The sequence below is a fragment of the Camellia sinensis genome, chromosome 7, assembly GCF_055761805.1.
Source record: "Camellia sinensis isolate YWXY chromosome 7, ASM5576180v1, whole genome shotgun sequence".
Taxonomy (NCBI): Eukaryota; Viridiplantae; Streptophyta; class Magnoliopsida; order Ericales; family Theaceae; genus Camellia; species Camellia sinensis.
This window is the reverse complement of record NC_138967.1, coordinates 32,641,154-32,657,220: the sequence shown is the minus strand read 5'-3', so window position 1 is coordinate 32,657,220 and position 16,067 is coordinate 32,641,154.

The following is a 16,067-nucleotide window of genomic DNA, read 5'->3' as shown; positions in this document are numbered from 1 at the left end:
TATAATTCAACAAGTTCATTTTCAAAATTGGTTTCTGTATCATCAATTGATAGTGTATCTAGAATTTGTTGTTGAAGATGCTCATCAAGAGCCATCTCATTAAGTTTCTGTTTGAGTTTTACCCTACAGCGATTAGCATAATGTCCTGTTGCGCCACATTTATAGCACGTTTGTTTGCCTGACTCATCGAGGGGATTGGATTGCTAGTGAGGCCACCTCACCCATGGCTTGTTTGGTAAGCCTTATACTTTACTAGACTATTAGTTCAATGGGATTGTCAATGATGTACGTCAGTGGGCTTCGCTTTCCTTGAGAAAGCATGTAATTGGAAAAATAGTGAGGGGATTGAAAAAATAAGTGTATTTTTTTTTTATTCAAGTACAGCCTATTATTTGTAAAAAATATATATATATATATATATTTGTTTTAGAATTTTTTTTAAATATAGAAATATATATTTTTTATTTTATATAAAAATAATTTAACAATTTCATCACTAACTATCCCTCTCACTATTATCAAAATAAACACATTTGTACTTAATCCCCTTACTAACAATCCCCACATTAACAATATTTTCACTAACTATCCCCTCACTAATAATTCCATCCAACATAATCCTCTAAGCCTTATTGGCCCCATTTGGTAGAGTTATGGAAAAGTGATTATAAATTATAGCTTAACAGATTATGACTTATAGCTGTGAACATAAGTTGTTAACCTGTTTGGTGCAGCTGTGGGATTATGGATTTAAGCAGCAGAGTAATGTTTAGTTAATAAGCTGTAAAATAGCTTTTTACTGTATAATTGTCCTTTCTGCCCTTATATGATATAAAAATGATTATTTTGTCATTTTTTTCAGTTTTAATTTTTTTAAAAAAAATATTTCCTTAATAAAAGTTAATATAATTAGTATTAATTAATATAAAAATTGATACATTTGATAAAAATGTAATGGAAGTATTATTGTTACAAGTTTTTTCCATTATAAATTAATTAGTATCAATTAATTGCTTAATTAGTATCAATTAATACTAAAATTATTAATTAGTATAAATTAATATTAATAATTAATTTTTATTAGTATCGATTAATATTAATAATCAACAATTGTTATTAATTGTTATCAATTAGCATCAATTAATAATTAATTCATTACAAAAGTATACAATATTAATTTATTAATAATTAATACCAATTAATATTGATTTTTTTTCTTTTTCTTCAAAAATATACAATTTTTTATTTTTTAATTAATATAAAAATATACAATATGAATTTATTAATAATTAATACCAATTAATATTTATTTTTTAATTAATATTGATTTTTTTTTCTTTTTCTTCAGAAATATACAATTTTTTATTTTTTAATTAATATAAAAATATACAATATAAATTTATTAATAATTAATACCAATTAATATTAATATTTGGATATTGACGAGGGCATTTAAGTAATTTTAGCCCCCCACACCAACTATGTGCTTAAGTCGAAAATTTAAGCATCCCTGACCAGCTTTTGAAATAAGCTGAGAAATAACTTAATTTAAGCTATAAGTTGGTTAACTTAAGTTGTATCAAACACAATATTTTAACTTAAATTAAACTAAATACTGAAATAATAAGCTTATAAGCCCTACCAAAGATGCCTATTGTATTTTTCAAGCCAGACAAGGCTCATATGCATTGTTAAGTTAGCTAATTTTGGATAGGCCTGTCTTCCCTAGATAAAAAGCAAGCCCAATCATCCTATTATATTTCAGCTTCCAAATTATTCAACACTTTATATGCAACAAGCCCAACATGTTGAAGTTCTGTTACAACCTCAATTTTCCTGTTTTGAGCAAATGTCCTCCCAATCAGCAAATCTGGATCTTCCAGAGTAATTTTTTTTAAAAATGATTTTAAATTAATTTTTTGATTGGTTGAATTAATTTTACAAAAATTAGATGTACAAAAACAATACAAAAAATTAGTTTAGGGTTACTTTAAGAAAAATCACTCTAAATAATCTCGACTTTGGAACTTGAGATTTGTTCTTATATTGTTATCATCTCTCTTGTACTCGGATTTTTTTTAATATATTTTTCCCTACTTATAAAAATGAAATTCTTATTTTAAAAATAAAAACTATTCCTTACTAGGTGTGAAACTTGAGTTTGATTCTTAACACTGCGAATGTAATTTTTCTTCATTTTACGTATCGTCTTATGTGATCTATTTTTTTTTTATTTTTTTATTTTTTTGTGTTTTCTCTTTTTCTTTTTATTTTTTATTTTTTTTTATGATTTTAAATAATTCATAATGGATTATCTAATTCTCAATATGTCTTACTTGACACTGTAGCCACCACTACTTCAAAAGATGGGTTCATATCCTGACTGTATAAGAGAAAGGATTGCATGTATTAGAGGACTAGTCAAAGCAAAGTCCCACATGCCTATTTTATTTCCGGAGTGTGTTGGAGATTTTTATAAATTTTTCACCATTTAATCTACAATAATGCTATCAGATAAGTGTCAATTTTTAATTAATTAAATACTTAATGATATAAGACCTATCACTCTTATCATATCAATATAAATATATTTATAAATGTAAAATGTAAGTCTCTAGCATTATTATTATCCCCTCTAACTCGCAGCCCACTAAAAAAATGAGCAAACTATCAATAGGTCTTAATAATTAGATTTAATTCTCATCAAATCTTATTAAAAATAAATCTTGATAAAATTATTGTTAAAAAAAAAATTTTGTGACAATTTTTTATATATGTCGCTAAAAATTTACAATTAGTGACTTTTTTGTCATAATTTTTATAAATTATCGTTAAAACTTACAATTAGTACCCTTTTTTTATGAAATTTTTTTTCTATAGGACTTATTAGACAATAAATTCACTTCTTAAAACCTACACATAAGTATCCAAAAAAAAAAAAAAAAAACCACCTCTCGTGTTGAATTATTTATTCAATAAAACAATAATTTAAAACAAATTACTAGAGGACAACGGCTTCATTTAGTCTTTAATAAATGTATAGATAGATCCATAGGATTTGCACAAAACAGGAATTCGACTGATGAAAGATCCTTCCCCATATATATCTAATCGAAAAGTTGTGGACGTTGCTGTTATACCTTGTTTGGTTCTCATGGAATGTGTGGTGAAAACCAAAACCCACTTGGGCAATTAATTAATGCCCAGTCAAACACAACGTAATTAATTAAACTGAAAATTGTATTTATATCACTAGTTGTAATTATCGTTTTGTATATTACTTATGTAAATATATTTGATATATTTAATTAAAATTAATAATTAATAAAAAGTACCAAAGGCAAATTATATCTTAATATGATTGATGTAAGTTGTAACAAAATTTGATACTAATGTATATAATGTACTTTTTAGTCGGTTTTTGACTTTTTAAAAAATGTAGTATTTTTTTTTTTTGTGACTTTTTTCGATTAAAAAATCATGTTGGAAAATGACAGTCATTTGGACGTTTGTAGTATGAAAAAATGAACATGCTAATTTTTTGAAAGAGAATGATAACAAGCCCTTGCGGACAAGATGTCATAATTCATGCAAAAAACATGGTTTAAAAATTATGAGAAAGTTAACAGAAATTTTAAAATGAATTAAAAATGTTATGAAATTAGTGAAAGGATTAGATTTTTTTCAAATTCAAATCTAAACCAAAAAAAAAAAAAAAAATAGAAAAAAACTTGAGTGGCTTGTGGGATCACCACTGGTCCCATTTTGATGATCCGAATTTATTTTATAGTGTCGGTTTGTCATTTATGAAAAAATTAGATCGATTCGATAATTATATTATTTATTTTAACGCATTTGTCTCTAAAAAAAATAAATGATCTATTTTTAAAAACATATTTATCATTTTTTATTTTTTTTTGGAGATGAACACAATAAAAGAAATTGTTGTGATTATAGATCAACCTTTTTTTTATATATAAATAATATACACTAAACATTCTACATGAGGGATTTGAAATCTACACCTTTTTTTTCTTTGGAATAAAATTATAAATACATCGTTTGAGATTTGTTAAAAATACGGATTATTCCTGTAATTCTCGACCTTTCAAGTTTCTAACCATGTAACAAATAACTCATTTTATTAATAAATTATCAAATCAATTTCTAATTTTTAATGATGTCAGAAATATATTTAAATTAACAATTCATATAATTTTACTACTGTATAAGAGACTAATTAAAATTTTTATTTTTTCTATTAATTTTGTTAAATGTAAATTTTTGACAAGAAATTATTTACAATTTTCAAAACTATAAAAGAGAAGTCATATTTTAAATACATCTCAAAAAATATATTTACAATTTGTTTTTGTTATTAATCTTTCTCTTTCAGTCCTAAGACACTTCTTAACAACACTCGAAATTGACAAAGTCATGTAGAATAATATTTTCTTTGTCGGTAGTACGTAAGTGCATACGCACATTATAATGAGATCCTCGTGATTTTTTTTTTAATATATTTTTTTTTATAGATTTTAGAATGAATTTTTAAATAATTGAGATTTAATTTTATAAAAGATAAGATTCTAATAATATTAAATTAAAGATATAATAATATTTGTGTGTGTCAATTTCCGACCACACTGTCAATCAAACACTCAGCTGGAGAACACTGACAAAATAGATTAAGGCCGAACGATCTATCACAAAAAGAAGAGATTCGGACGATGGTTTGTCCACCCGGGGGCACTCCGATGATCAAGTCAATTATCTCTCAAAGATAGCAAAGGTGCTTAACTCACTCTTCAGAATATCAAAAGACATACCTTAGACCCATGAAGGTGCATCTTTTTTATAGCCAACACAAACCTAATATCAACAGAAGCCTAGCTTCAATAGACTTCAGCTCAGTGCTCATCTTGGACTCTCCAATAGATAAAGATAAACTCCCTAAGAACTTTATTCTTATCCAGACTGAAGTCCTTCCTCATTCTAGGACTCTTGTCCCTTATCCGCTTATTCCGGACTTCGGTATTCTCGCAGATAACCTCGGCCTAGCCAAGATCATCGCGGCATCATGACCAAGACACGTGGCACCTCTGCCACGTGTTGTCATTCAAAATTCATATCCCCACAACTGCCCCCTAGGTTCTATTACCTCGGCATCTTGAGGTGATGGAACCTATATCATTTCTTCCATCTAGCATGTCTGTTAAACTCGTTTCAGCATTTATTGCCGAAGTTAGAACTTGTCGGCTTAATATGTCCAAGACCTATAGCCTGCTTTCATCAATGTCTCAGAACCACTAACCAGGTTTGTTCAAGTTTCTCAGCCGAGATTATTTTCCAAGCCGAGGTACTGCTCCATTAAATCAAGAACTCCAAGAGCTCTTTCACGCATATGAGCTGTCACGCAAAATAAATTAACCGTTTTTGCCACGCATCTTCCCCTTGCTGGATCGTACTCGATACGCGCCTGTAAGTCGTCTTGTGTCTGGGTGCGCCGTCTGACAAGCACGTCGCCCTAGACGCCTTGACGGTATTTTGCCGCCATTCTCCGCGTTTTGATCAAAATCAATTCTCTCTCTCCGTCTCTTCACTTTTACATCCTTGTTCTCAAGCTCCCAACTCTTTCTCTCTCTAACTTCTCTCTCCAAAATACGCCATTGTTCCAGATTTTCAAGCTCTGTAACTGCTTTTATTCCTCTCCTCCGGTGAAGCTTTCGCTGTCCTCTTCTGATTGTAACCGACTCCTGACTCCGGCGTCTTCAACACCAGCTTCAATCATCTGGTAAGCTTCTGTTTCCTCCTTCCAGTTCTTGGTTCTTTTTGAATTCTGTTACACTTGTGCTCCGTTACTGTGGTTTTGCTCATATTTTTTATTACAAATCTGTATATGTGAACTCAATCATGCATTTGGGCATATTTACATCGTGATTTTATTTTTGGCCCAATCCACTCTTGTTTATTCATACACTGCTTACATATCTATTGATCTTTGCTATTGTTCTTGGCCTCACATTCCTGCACAAACTTTATCACTGTGTTCTTGACGATTCATCACTATTCTTGATTCTGAATTGCATTTCTGTTTTTGTTTGCCGTGTTTTTTCCAGATTCCTGCCTTCAATCTTCACTTGCCTAGACTTAGGATTGGGATTTGTCTATAGAACTTACGAACCTTAGAAAAAACTGACACGAATTCCCCTTAGATCCATACAAACTCTTACCATAGTACATTTTTAGGTTTTAGCCGAGGTCCCTCAAACCCTTCCAAAACACTTCCTTCTAAAATCCAACTTCTCCAATTAAGCCGACGTCATGGGTATCTAGAAGCATAGGGTAGACCCCCCAACTAAGTTAGAGTACTTTAGGCAGGAGTTTTCCATTCCTGCCGACGTCCACCTCAGGTTTGCAGGAGAGGAGGACTCCATTATGCCCGACGTGGACCTTATGCCTTTCCCAATAGTGGCCTTTATTGAGTGCGGACATAGGTTTCCACTTGACACCCTTTTCCGAGAAGTCCTCCACTACTACAAATTGAACCCAATGCAACTTGCCATCAACTCTTATCGAGTTATCAATGGTATAATCACCCTAGCCAAGAATGAAGACACTAGAGTTACCCTTGTCGACATCCAGTACTGCTACACCATGTGTCACCTAAAATCGAAAAAAGGCCACGTCTATTACCTCAAGCCGAGGTCCACTGAGTACAAGCTCATTGTCGACCTCCCAAACTCAAACAAGGGTGCTGGAGACGATTACTTCATCGTCTCGGGCAACTAGGAGTTTCAACCAAACGATGACCTCCACCTTTATCCTGTAAGCCGAACAGTTTTCAGGGAAGGAGATAGTAAGAGCCAAGTATCACTTTTCCTTGCTCTCTTTTTTAAAGTTTTCAATACTTTGTTCTAACGTCTGTGCTCGTCTTTTTGCAGTTCTTTCCCAGCCACCAAAAGGCTTTCGCAACTCTTTCTTCCCTAGCAAGGACTTGAAGAAGCTATTGGATTTGCCAGTCCACAAGCGGATAGCCCCTCTGCTACTTAACTTCATTCCTACTTACAAGTCGGTTCTTCCTGACGTTCCAAAGAAGAAGAAGAGTCAGTCTCCTCCGTCCATCACTACTCCTCCCACAGCTTCATCATCTCGGCCAGATCAGGGGTCAACCTCTGATCCAGCAGAGCAACCACCTCCCTCGGCTCCACAACTAATCCCACCATCTCAATGCCGTCGACGACGCCAAACTGTTTTCGCTGCTGAGATTGGCCGCAAGAAAGCAGTCGCTGAAGATCTCTTGGCCGACATCTCATCCACCGTCGACGCCCGACCAGCGCAGTCTCAGCCTCAACCTAAGCCGAAACCCAAAAGATTCAAGAAGGCTCAGCCAAAGGCAACGGTGACTCAGATTGATACTGAGGACACCTTACGAATTTCAAAATTAGTTGAGACTAAAAAGACACCTTCTGCCGCCGAGAAAAGGCCCGCCGAGGCTGAACCATCCCAATCTACTCGGTCAAAGAGGCCGAGGTCCGAGTCAGCCACAACCTCAGGGCCAATGAAACCAGATTCCCCCTGTGCCCCCCAGATCACCATTGAGGACAAGCCGGTCAAAGCTGGCGACAGTGCGACTGACCTCGAAGTCGACGTCGTCCTCTCAACGGCTTTGCTCCTTCTAAACGATCTCAACCGAAACGCCGAGATGAACGAGTACGAAAACTTCGCTCTGATGCTCCAGCATTCTGTTCAAATAAGTTTTTCACACTTGGTATTTTTCTTTCCCTATTCCTTCATACTCAGAGAATTTTACTAACTTTTGTTTTATTCATTTTCTTTTAGGCAATCCAGCATGCTCACTCCTTCTCAATGCAAGCTTTTGAGATGAGAAAGGAGTTGGCCAACAAAATCAAGGAGGTCGCCGCTTTAAAAAAGTCCCTCAACAGGGCCAAGGACAAAATGAAGACCTTGGCAGATCAAGCTGAGGCAGCTATAAAAGCTCAGGACGCAGTTGAGGAGAAAGCTGACGCTGCAGAGGCCATTAAGAAGGTCCTTGAAGCCGAGAAGAACGAGGCCTAAATAAAAACTGCTGAGGCTCAAGCCGAGCTCCGGGCTGCCCTGGCCACAAAAGATGCCGAGATCAAGGCCGCCGATGAGAAGGCGTACGCTGATGAGGTGGCCAATGTCATGGCGGACTACAAGAGTCAGGTGAAACAGGCATGCAACAAGAGTTTCATCCTTAGTTGGATGACTGCCCTGAAAAAGCTTGATGTCCCCGAGGGCTCCCCCCTCAGGAACGCCGACGTCCTCGCCCTGTCATTCCCCCCTACTTCAAGCCAATCCGAAGAAGATTTTAAGTCTGAGAAGGAAGCTTTGGTGAGAAAATCGAATGAAGCTGCTTGGGCCAAGTCCCCTACTCCAAATGAGCAAGTCCTGGACTTGACTCAGGATGAGAAGAAAGAGAGGAGGTCTCCAAAGATGCTACTCTTGAGAAGGCAACATCGAACGAGCCTATTGCCGACAAGAGCCTCGACCAAACCCTTCAACAAATAGATGCCGAGCTCGCGGCTGAAAAGGTCGCCGAGATGTCTTCTCAGCAGTCTTTTGAACTCCAGACCCAACCAGCCAGAAGCGCCGAAGAGTCTTAGTTTGATGTTTTTCTCCTTTTTTTTCTGTTCCTTGTGCTTTTTTCTTTCTTTGAAACAATGTAAGCTCTCCATGTGGTCAATGTTCCTTCTTTTGAATGTAAATACAACTTCCACTTTTGAATGCTTGTATGTTTGTCTTCTTTATATGACTCTATACTTGGAATAATTTTGCATGCTTTCAAGCACACACCTTATCTGTGCAATTTTCTCGGGGTTATATACCTCGGTTATACAAACCAATGGTTTACCTCGGCAAGTACATAAGTACTTCTTTTGGTACAACCTTGGTCTTCACTTGTAAATTTTTCAAAAAATTTCAACAAACGTTAAACGTAACCTCAGTTTAACTTCAACTTGTAAATTTTTCATAAATTTCAACAAGCGTTAAACGTAACCTCAGTTTAACTTCAACTTCTAATTTTTTCACAAAATTTTAACAAGTGTTAAACATGACCTCGGTTTAACTTCAACTTGTAAATTTTTCATAAATTTCAACAAGCGTTAAACGTAACCTCAGTTTAACTTCAACTTGTAAATTTTTCACAAAATTTCAACAAGTGTTAAACATGACCTCGGTTGAAGACCTCGGTTTAACTTCAACTTGTAAATTTTTTACCAAATTTCAACAAGTGTTAAACATGACCTCTGTTTAACTTCAACTTGTAAAATTTTCACAAATTTCAACAAGTGTTAAACATGACCTCGGTTTAACTTCAATTTGTTAATTTTTCACAAATTTCAACAAGTGTTAAACATGACCTCAGTTTAACTTCAACTTGTAAACTTAAGTTTCAACAAGCGTTAAACATGACCTCGGTTTAACTTCAACTTGTAAATTTTTCACAAATTTCAACAAGTGTTAAACATATCCTCGGTTTAACTTCAACTTGAAAACTTAAGTTTCAACAAGTGTTAAACATGACCTCGGTTTAACTTCAACTTGTAAACTTAAGTTTCAACAAGCGTTAATCATAACCTCGATTTAACTTCAACTTGTAAACTTAAGTTTTAACAAGCGTTAAACTAATTTTGGCTTGTAATTTCTATCTTTTCAGAAACCATTTTCCAACTCTTTGCCCTATAATGTGAACTTAAGTTCCACTTGGGTTCTCATTATGCATGTATTCCAGAAACATCGTCAACTATCTTATCAGTCACAAGTAAAAAAATCAAGCTAAAACTTTATTTATTACTTCGGCTAATAACAAAGAACAAAAAAGTCTAATGATAAAATATTTCAAATTGCAAGTATTCCAGGGCCTTGGTAACTCTTTGCCTTCATTATCTTCAAGCCGATATGCCCCATTGCCCAATACCGAGATGATTCTATAGGGTCCCTCCCAATTCGGACCAAGCTTGCCCTCTTTGGGATCCTTCTTGTTGCCGACGACTTTTCTCAGGACGAGGTCACCGACTTGAAACTCCCTTGGGTTGACTTTTTTATTATAAGCCCTGGCAAGCTGCTGCTGGTATGCCGCCAGCTGCATTGCAGCTCTCTCCCTTCTTTCTTCTAGCAGATTCAAATCTCAGGCTAATAATACATCATTAGTCCTATTCTCTACTCCCTGAGTTCTAATTCCTGGGATGCCGACCTCTAGTGGAATTACTGCTTCTGTGCCATAAGCCATGGCAAATGGAGATTCTCCCGTTGATCTTCTCAACGTAGTCTGATATGCCCAGAGTACACTGGGCAATTCATCCACCCATTTTCCCTTTGCTGTTTGTAGCCTCTTTTTTATCACATTTAAGATAACTTTGTTGGATGCTTCTGCTTGTCCATTGCTTTGAGGAAAACTTGGGGTTGAAAAATAATTCTTGATTTTAAATTTTACACAGATTCTTGATTAGTTTACTGTCAAATTGTGTTCCATTGTCTGTAACTATTGCTCTTGGGATCTCAAACCTGGTGATGATGTTCTTCCATATGAAGCTCTTCACATCCATGTCTCCAATCTTGGCAAGGGGTTCAGCTTCTATCCATTTGGTGAAATAATCTGTTGCTACTAGCAAGTACTTCCTTTGCCCAGTTTTTCAACAAGATCCATGCCCCATTGGGCAAACGGCCAAGGACTAGATACTGGGTTTAGGTTTGCTGATGGTTGGTGTATCAGAGGTGCAAACCTTTGGCACTTTTCACACTTCTTGACATAGGTTTCTGCATCTTTCTGTATGTACGGCCCTATGAGCAAGTGATCTGTCTCCAGCGTGGCTTCTACATACTCTTTCATGTATTTCGTACAATAAATCTTCAACTTGTGAAGGATGTACACACCTCAAAAGGGGTCCAGTGAAGGATTTTCTATAGAGATGTCCCTCTGTTGTCAGACTAAATCTTGACGACTTCAATCTGATCTTGTGTGCCTCCTTGTGATCATCTGGAAGTTTTCCTTCTTTCAGGAATGCTATTATTGCGTCCATCCAGCTTGGTCCCATGTCCACACACATTGCTTCACGCTCTGTGGCCAGTGGTTCGATGCTCGGGGCCTGACAAGTAGTCAATCATTATCGTCCTTGCCTTTCCAGGTTGTATTGCACTAGCCAGGTTGGCCAGGGCATTAGCAAGACTATTATCATCTTGGCTAATCTGCTGTAGTCGGCAATTCTAAAACAGGGCCACCAATCTGCCGAGCTCCTTTACATAGGCCGACATCATTTCGTCTCGGGCTGCAAACTCGTCTATTGTCTGGTTGACTATAAGCTGAGAGTCACAGAAGACTATCACCTCATCTGTTCTACTGCTACTACCAGTTTCAGTCCTGCAATCAGTGCTTCATACTCTACTTCATTGTTTGAGGCCTTGAACCCCAAACGAATGGATTGTTTTCGTATCTGTCTATCTGGAGATACTAGTACTACGCCTGCCCCCATTCCTTATCGGTTTGAACTCCTATCAACAAACAGTTAAAAGGAGTCGCCGATGTAAATGCTGCAGGGTCTGAGTTTTTCTTCCTTCCTTTGCTCCGTTGCCTTCGGCTGGGCTCCTCTTTGCTTGCTTGAACATCATTCACCTCGGCTCAACGAAACCCGATGTACAATGGATCCTAGCGTGAACTCGGCCACGAAGTCGGCCAAAACTTGGCCTTTGATTGTTGTTCTAGGTCTGTATTCCAGGTCATACTGGCCCAAGGCCATGCCCACCTGGCTATTTTGCCTGTCAGATCTCCCTACTGCAACAAGGACTTCAAAAGATGTTCAGTTAGCACCACAATTTTGTGGGCTTGAAAGTAATGATTCAACTTCTTTGAAGCCATTACTAAAGCCAGCGTTAACTTCTCCAAGGGTAAATACCTAGTTTCTGCATCAGCCAGGATTTTACTCACGTAGTAAACTGCTTTTTGCTTCCCATTTTCTTCTCGGATTACCATTGCGCTTACCGCATGTTCCGAAACTGCTAAGTACAGAAACAGCTCCTCTCCAGGTTCTGGATTTGAGAGAACCAGAGTCATGGTCAAATTCTTTTTCAAGTTGGCCGAGGCGACTTCGCACTATTCTGTCTATACGAAGTCTGTGGCCTTCTTTACTAAGCTGATTAAGGGTTTGCATTTGTCAGAACTTCTGCTTATGAACCTATTCAGGGCTGTAGCCCTTCCAGTCAACATTTGTACTTGCTTCGTCGATGTTGAGCTTTTCAGTTCTAGGATGGCCTTGATCTGATCTGGGTTGGCCTTAATGCCCCTTCTGGTCACCAAGTATCTCAAGAACTTACTAGATCCAACTTCAAATGCACACTTCGATACATTGAGTCAGAGCTGATATGTTTTTAGGATGTCAAAGACTGCCTTTAAGTCTTCCAGATGGTCCTTAGGTTCCCTGGTCTTCACGACCATGTCATCGATGTATACCTCCACTGTTTGGCCAATTAATTGTCTGAACATCTTGGTTACCAATCTTTAGTAAGTTGCTCCTGCATTTTTTAACCCAAAAGGCATCACTCTGTAGTAATACAGCCCCTTTGGGGTGATAAACGCAGTCTTCTCCTCATCTGGAGGGTGCATGGCTATCTGATGGTACCCCTTGTAGGCATCCAAGAAGCTCATCCTTCCATGCCCTAAAGTGGCATCCACCAGTTGGTCAATCTTGAGTAAAGGAAAACTGTCTTTGGGACAGGCCTTGTTTAGGCTGGTAAAGTCTACGCAGACCCTCCATTTACCATTCTTTTTCTTCACTACCACTGTATTCGATAGCCATGTCGGGTAATTCACCTCTCGAATGGCTCTGGCCTCCAAAAGTCTGTCTACTTCCTCTTCCACTGCCTCAACATGCAACAACGTCGGTCTTCTTGCCCGTTGGATTACAAGTTTGGCCGACCTGTCTACGTTCAGTTTCTGGCAAGTGACCTTGGGGTCAGTGCCTGGCATTTCGTAAGGCGTCCAAGCAAACACTTCAATATTTGTTCTCAAGAAAGCCTCCAGTTCTTTTTCCTCTTCTTCGGCTAAGCCCGAGCCGAAAAGGAATAAGCGTTCTTCATCCCTCTGCTGGACGAGGATTTTCTTTAGGGCTTATTCACTCTTCTCGGTTGGCTCCTTGCCGACGTCCTCTAGGACTTCCACGTCATCGTCTTCGATCTCTGCCCTTTCTGGTTCTCGTATGCTGCAAGTAGATTTCATTGCTACCATGGAACAGTTCTTTGCCTACAGCTGATCCCCTCTGACCTCCTCTATCCCATGCTCTGTTGGAAACCGCAATAGCTGATGCAATGTTGAGGGAACAGCCCTCATTGCATGCAACCATGGCCTTCCTAAGATAGCATTGTAAGGAGAGGGTGTGTCGATTACGGTGAACTCTGTCTTTATCTTCTTGGTGTCAGCCTTCACCTCCAAGCTTGCTGCTCCTAGTGACCACGTCGGCGTTCCATTGAACCCGACCATTAGGCCATTGGATTGCTCCATATCGTCTAGGTGAAGGCCAAACTCCTTGTAACACCTGACATACATGATGTCACAAGAGCTGCCTTGGTCAATTAGGATACACTTCACTTGGCACTCCCCAACCTGGAAGGATACTACCAAGGCATCGTTGTGTGGATGTTGTACCATCTCCAGGTCGGCTTCAGTAAAGGACACTACTGGTCCTTGGCACTCCTCGGCCCGAGGTCTCTTCTGCTGGACCCGGTACACATGCTGTAAGTGCTTTACCTCCTGGGTCTCCCCCCGTATTTTGTTTTCGTTGACCTTCGAGTGAATTACATTAATTACCCGAGATTCGCCTACCTGCGGTTGCTGTGCTGGGAGAGGTGGAGCTGCTGGTGCCTGAGGCAGTCTTGCCTGCTCTTCCCTTGTCCTGGCCTCATCTACAAGGTCCCTTAAATGGCCATGCCTTACCAGGTCTTCCAGGTGTGCCTTCAGGGCTCTACAACCTTGAGTCAGATGCCCATCTTCATTGTGGTAAGCACAATGCTTATCAAGGCTTCTTCCCATAAATTCTCCTGGTACCCTTGTTGGTGCTCTGAAGTAGGGTTGGGTTCGGATTTTATCCAGGGCTTTGTGAATTGGGATTCGGAATACAGTTGTGACTGTCTGTGTAGCCCTCAGTCCTATCTCTTGCTTGTTGGATCCGTTGTTACCTCAGCCTCGCTTTGGCGAGCCGTTTCCTTTCTCTTGCTTTGTCGCCTTAGTCCCTGGCATGTCGTCCTTGGCTCTGGCATATTTCTCAATTCTAGCTATAAGTTCCTCCATGCTTTTTGGCAATGTCTTTGCCAGTGATTTTCAGAGAAGGCAATCGTCTTTCAGGCCATTTTTAAATGATACGACGGCCACTTCTTGGTTGCATTCTAGTATTCAGTTGAATACCTCATAATACTTCTTGGCATAGGCCCTCATGCTTTTGTCCTCGCCAATCTTCAGAGCCATCCGGGCGTCTACCCTCAAGGGCTATAGTTTGTTTGTTACGAACCTGGCCACAAACATCTCGGCCAGGCCTTCCTAAGTTTTCACAGTTCCTTTCGGCAACTTGTGAAACCAGTCCGATACGATTTCCTCGGAGGATGAGAGGAATACCTTGTAGAGTAACGGCTCGTTCCCAGTGTACAAGGCCATCGAGTTCAGGTATAAACCGACGTGAAAGTTGGGGTCCGACTTACCATCGTATATCTATAACCTCGGCATACTGAATCTTTTCGGAGCCTCAAATTTGTCCAACTCTACCGAGAATGGAGTTCTTGGCTTAACCGGGGAAGATACCTCGACATTTTGTTGCTTCCTCTTGAGGTAATCTCTAAAGTCCTCTTTGGTCCGCCCAAGAGCTCGGCTATCTCCTGATTTCAATCTTTTTGGTGCACTACTGCCTGTGTCATTGTCAGTCCTCTTGGTCCTTTCTCCATTGGTTGCGTCGAAGCACAACTCCTGCCCTTAGACATGTCGATGCTGTTTGGGGTCGGCTTCCTTGGTGCGATGCGTCCTCCTTGATTCTTCCCTTCTTGACTCCCCTCGCTCGACCTCCCTTGAAGGCCGGTGAGAGTGTTTCTCAGCCCTGGTGTGCTGGGGAACTGTAGGGACTGTTTTCTGCCCCTCTTTTTGGGCATCTTTCTTTGCCGCTGGAATCGACGTATCTTTTAGTGGGTATGGTGGTTGTATGACATTATTCTGCATCATGAAGTTGACCACTGTCTGCAGGTCCACCAATTTATTCGCCATGGCCTTTACCTCATCGTCCCTCCGTAGGCATCTTTCTTTCCATACCTGGAGATCATCCTCGTTGTAATACCCGCTTCGGTCCGTTTTCTTTGAAACGTCGCCTTCCTGGCCGACGTCCTTTCCTTCGTGATTCTTATCGTGAGTCTCTATGTTGCAATTGTCTCCTTCGACATCAAGGTCTACAGGTTTTCCACTCCTAGTAGGGGTGTCGTTCCCAACCTTCTCTTTCTGTCCGTCGCTGGCCATCTATTCTTCTTTCTTTCCCACAGACGACGCCAAATTGTGTGTGTCAATTTCCGACCACACTGCCAATCAAGCACTCAGCTAGAGAACACTGGCAGAATAGATTGAGCCCGAACGATCTGTCACAAAAAGAAAAGATTCCAGTGGTGGTTCGTCCACTAGGGTGCACTCCGACGATCAAGTCAGTTATCTCTCAAAGATAGCAAAAGTGCTTAACTCACTATTCAGAATATCAGAAGACATACCTTAGACCTATGAGGGCGCCTCTCTTCTATAGCCAACACAAACCTAATCCCAAAAGAAGCCTAGCTTCAATGGATTTCAGCTCAGTGCTCATCTTGGACTCTCCAATAGATAAAGATAAACTCCCTAAGAATTTTATCCTTATCCAGGCTGAGGTCCTTCCTCATTCTAGGATTCTTGTTCCTTATTCACTTATTTCGGACTCCGGTATTCTCGCAGATAACCTCGACCTAACTGAGATCATCTCGGCATCATGACCAGGACACGTGGCACCTCGACTGGCACTTCAGTGACACCTCGA